Genomic DNA, 5,453 nt, shown 5'->3' on the forward strand with positions numbered 1-5,453 from the left:
GTCCCTCTCCGAGTGCAGCCACTTAGAAGTCAACTACAGGAGAGTGGGCGAATTTCTTTTTATTTTAGACATTTGAAATAAACGTAACAGTTAATTTCCCATATGCTTTCCCCAGTTTCCCTATCAGTTTTCTTATCATGTGTGAAACCGCTCCCTGCAGGTGCCACAACGGGGCGGTCTGTGGCGCCGGTGCAGGCGGACCCGACCCTTCTGCGGCCCGTCCAGGAGGCTCCCAAGGCCACCGCGTCGTACCACTGCATCGGTCTGATGATGCCCCTTTACCTGGCCCCTTTGATCTATAACGGCAGCAGGGTGAGTATAGCCACAACGCCAGACTCTGCTCATTGCTCTCGCGAGTGAGTCATTGCTCAAGTAGAAATAGGAGTTCGCTTTCCAGCTGTGTCCCTGTAGGTTAAGGAAAGGATTACCCGTGCGCCTCGCTGCGGAAGATATTAAAATTCGTGTTAATTGTGGTTCCTTTGCATGCTTCCCGCGAGAACTGAAATGTTTGCAGTTTGCGAGCTACTATAGGCGCGGATGGAATCAACTTCGTGGCAATGACTTGTGCGCTGGCGAGAACACGCTGGGGAAATATAACTCGCTCCACGCTCCACGCATAGTGCTCCACGTCGACGCTGAGCGACGCTGAGTGAAGGAACACCAGCCGACGCCGGCGGAAACATGGGCACCAAGATCTGGCAGGCCCTCGAGTTTTCGGCTTGACCACTCCCTCATATATGAAACATTGCAAAGAGGACGACAACACAACAAGAACAAACGCCAACACGCGCGTGAGCAATTTGGCGTTCTTGTATTTATTTCCTGTTTTTCCTTACTCACGATCGGCGCTCCCGGCTCTTCAACGACCGGAGACCACCGGCCTTGGCGTCGCTCGCCCTGTTGGCGGAAAAGCTTCGCGCCCTTGTTTTCGAGTGGCTTGAAGCAGTCGTTTCACTGGCTCCAATCTTACGTCGGCGTCCACGGCAACGAGCAGGCTGACGCCCTGGCAAAGGCAGCACGTACACCACGCCACCGTATCCGTCAGCACCGCTGTAACGGCCTCCGGCTATGCAAGGCACGCGTTGCAGCGGCCCCTTACGGCGACCCACCTAGGGAGCGTACATGCAACGCTCTCTAGACCCACCCGAATCGGCGCGTCGCCAGCGGCCGACGCTCCCGTCCCCTTCCTGATCGCGGCCTCGCAGTACATGAGCGGTCTCTCGTGCTGCGTCTCCGGATCGGCTGCTTCTGGACGGCATTCCGGTGGTACAGCAAGGGCCTGGCTCCGTGCCCGGCCTGCTCAGCGTGCGGCGAGGCCGAAACAATCGAGCATCTCCTTTATTTCTGCCCGCTTTCTCCAAATAGAGGGCTTCTCTCTGCGAGTGGGTTCGACTCCCTGTGGTCTCGGCATCGCAATTGCTGTTCCCTGGCCGGCACCACAGCTCCGCCTTCAGGCACCTTCTCACGTTCCTGGAGGACACGAGGCTGTCGGGTAACTGGTGAATGCGCCGCCTGATTACCGCTGACAGCCAAGGGTGCCCTGACCGCCTCGACCAAACCTCCTTGGCCTCGACCTTCTCTCTCTCCTTTCTGCCCCCCTTCCCCAAGGCGCTAAGCTGTGGTCCCTAAAAGGTTGCGGAAAATAACCCCTCTCCCTCTTCAAAATCACGCTCTCTATATTTAGAAAAGGTTGGCAGTTTCGCTTGAAGGGCGGAGTATGGACAACGATAGCAAGGTTTACCTTTGGCTTGAAATGCTCGGCGGTGCTGTATAGCTATATGCGGGTGAGACTTAATTCGAAATAGCACGCAAGAAAACTTCTTCTGGGCAGAAGGAGCAGGGCCCTGGCAGCTGTACCAGGCGTCTGGGAACGCTAGCGTCATGAGCGACGCCAGTGGCGTTGCAGGCGTCGCCCCTCGACGTTGCAAGAGAGGAGACTGGATGATACCGACGGTTCTAGTACACTGTACCGACGGAAAACCGGCGTCAGCAGCGTCCAGTGAAATATTAGATCCGTAAAGAGCACTGACTCCGCTACCAGTGAAACTGCATCGCTTTGAGGTTGTGAACCCAAGTATTGTTTGGTATTTCCTAACGGTTTAGGATGAATGACATACACTACGAATGAAATGTTTTACGACCGTTCTTTGTCCTCTGCAATTGCCGAATTCTGACGAATAATACAGTCAGGACCATAAAACGTGGTCAAAGCAACTTTGGTGCTTGAATAATTATATTGCTACGAGAGATACATTCAGCCTGGGGCAGACGATGTAGGTGGGAGCCACGGGAGGGGCAGGGGGTGAAGACGATGTACCTGCACCGACTGACATGGTCGCAAGAATGGTGAGGCGGCCGTTGCGAAGCTCCGTGATCGAAACAGGGAACTACCCAGCACTTCCACCACCAAGATGTTACGTAAAACGACACAAGGCGGGACTATTTACACTGTATTTACAGTATGTGAGAGACACAGTAGCCAAGATGGTGGACAGCCACCAGCACCCGACAGAACCGCCTTCTTCGTCGTCTGCCCCAGGCTGAATGTCTCTCTCGTAGCAATATCATCTACCTATAGCATATGGAAGAAACCGTATATAGCTACCATAACAACGCCGACACCCACGCCGACGAAGCCAAAAATTGCTATCCCAATAAAATGTCGGATTTCAGTAAGCGCCTGTGCTGTGTACATCTTTCCGTGTTTTCGTCCTGTTTGCGCTGTTTCAAATATGGACGTTAACCAGCTCGCCCAGCTTTCCACATTGTCCACTCGATGCGCGTCGATCACGAATACCAAAACGCCGGCTGACGCCGAATAACGAAATGCTGAAATGGTTCAGCCTCAGCTGTTAGTCGGCCTTAGCTGTGGCGCTCGGAGGTGGTGGGATGGTAGACGAGCGTTACGAACACTTTCAGGGGAACTTGAAAATTTGTACGAACACTCAAAGCGCCGTCTTGCCGTCATGGTATGGACGACGCATGCGCGGTCTGCGTATGATGGTTCATAAGGCCTCAATGGAGACGTTACAGACGCGCAGTGTCATTCGGCTGCAAAAACTAAGAAGCCAAGTAGGCTCGCCGTCCCACTCTGCTCAATGGGCTCTGCCGGCTCGTTCCCACTCGGATATTCGGCGTCTTGAGCGACGCGGAGTCGCCTGCTGCCGGAATGCCGCGTTGTTCACATTGCGCACTTCCGACCTTGTCCCATGAGTCGTCCGTCACGACGTGCTTGTGCTCGATCTGGCGCTCGTTGTACACAGCCGGGTAAATATTCTCAGTTTCTTACCTCTATCCCCCGTATGCATCCCCCGCATGTGTTCACAGGGGGTACCCTGGCCGGCTTACGTCCGTTATCACGGCACGTGAACAGGAATGCGTGGGCCGATCCCGGAGATAATGCAATACAGGACCGGCCCGCGGGGGAGGTGACACAGGCTTCAAGCACTCCTCAAATTTCCAAAAATAAGTTTAATATCTTGGGTCCAAATCGAACCCCATAATTTCGGCGTCATAAGAGAAACACTATATGTAAATGGATATAAGAAAGTGTACTTAGTGTAGCAAGTTGGCCTTCATGCGCTTTATTTGTTTTAAATCCTGTTTGACGAATAATGAAAGGAGGAAAGAGTGTGGCGATGGCGCCTGTGCACGTGGGCTGCGCTTCTGTGCTTATAACGTGACGCGCGTCGGAGGTGCAGGCGCTGCTGCAGCAGCAGTTGCCGCAGGTGCACATAGGAGGTGTGGTGACCGCGTCGGCGCAGTGTCGTGCCGTATGAAAAAGAGGTATGATTCTATAATGTATGCATCCTAAACAGCTTAGCTGGTAATCCGTCCCCATATGAATGTTGCGACCCCGCGAATTCTTTATCTTGTCCGGTATTCCGGAGAAGCTCTAAGCCTTGTCCGGTATTGTTGGAACACCTTTCGGAGGGGCTTCAGCCTCTATATGTCGCTTTCATGCTTCCTCGTTCGGGTGAAACTGTCAGTTTGTTTTCTGTTTTTTTTTTTTTTTCTTCTTTAGACTATAGCGTGACAGCAATTTGAGCAGGAAAGTGTTATTTTATGCCTCGCACTTACCCCACAGGAAAGTCTGTGCCTATACTCGGTGCTGCTGCCTCTGTGCTGGTGGCTGACGTCATCGATGCCCCGCTGCGTGGCCGCCTTCGCCCCCTTGCTCACCCTGCCGGCGCTGCAGATCATGAGCCCCGACGACACGGCCGCGTGCTTCTTCGAAGTATATGCACCGGCCACGCTCTCCGCTTATCGAAACCACCATCGCTAACAGCGCTATAACATTGCCATGAAATAATGCTCGGTGGCCACAGTATGCTCGTAACCCAGCTTTCCTAAACTGCTTGTAAACAGCGCAATAATTGTTTAAAAAATTCAATTCTAGGGTTTTACGTGCCATTTAAAACCACGATCTGATTATGAGGGACGCTGTAGTGGGGTACTCCGGATTAGTTTTTACCACCTGGGGTTCTTTAACGTGTCCCAATGCATGGGACACGGGCGTTTTTGCATTTCCAATAGCTATTTCAATGCATAAGGGCCCATAGGGCATTATGGAAGGAAGTAGGGTAATCATTGTAAACACACACCAGGAAACACACATAAGACAGAAATTTTCTTTCATCACTTTTGTAAAAGCATTTGGATTTTTAATTCAGCCAATACAGCAGCTATGTGGCTTCGGTCATTGCATACATATGAGGAGTGATGAAGTTAGAGCGCTGTATAACGCTGAACTTGTAGGTGCTCTTTACGCAAGTGAGAAGAATTACACCATAAAAATTTGTAGCGCGTGGTCTTAGGATTCTTTCTACTTATTATTATTTCGGGGGTTTTACGAGCCAGAACCAGTTCTGATTATGAGGCACGCTGTAGTGGAGGGCTCCGAATTAATTTTGACCACCTTGGGTTTTTTAACGTGCACTACAACTGAACCACACGGGCGTTTTTGCATTTCGCCTCCCTCGAAATGCGGCCGCCGCGGCCGGGATTCGATCCCGCGATCTCGTGCTCAGCAGCGCAATGCCTTAGCTGATTGAGCCACCGCGGCGGGTCATAGGATTCTTTCTAGGATTTACTGCTTCGTTCATAGTAAGCGTGCCCGTCCGTCCATCCCCCCATCCATCCGTCCAAGTCATGTATGTATGTATGTATGTATGTATGTATGTATGTATGTATGTATGTATGTATGTATGTATGTATGTATGTATGTATGTATGTATGTATGTATGTATGTATGTATGTATGTATGTATGTATGTATGTATGTATGTATGTATGTATGTATGTATGTATGTATGTATGTATGTATGTATGTATGGTATGTATGTATGTATGTATGTATGTATGTATGTATGTATGTATGTATGTATGTATGTATGCATGCATGCAGGCATGCATGTATGTATGCATGTATGCATGTATGCATGTATGCATGTA

At 50.9% G+C, this 5,453-nt stretch overlaps 1 pseudogene; it reads right to left on the reverse strand.

Annotated features, from left to right (window-relative positions):
• Window positions 1-3,374: 3,374 nt before the first annotated feature.
• Window positions 3,375-3,553, reverse strand: LOC119446947 (U2 spliceosomal RNA; annotated as a pseudogene).
• Between the last annotated feature and the right edge of the window lie 1,900 nt (window positions 3,554-5,453).

Source organism: Dermacentor silvarum, chromosome 3, assembly GCF_013339745.2.
Source record: "Dermacentor silvarum isolate Dsil-2018 chromosome 3, BIME_Dsil_1.4, whole genome shotgun sequence".
NCBI lineage: Eukaryota > Metazoa > Arthropoda > Arachnida > Ixodida > Ixodidae > Dermacentor > Dermacentor silvarum.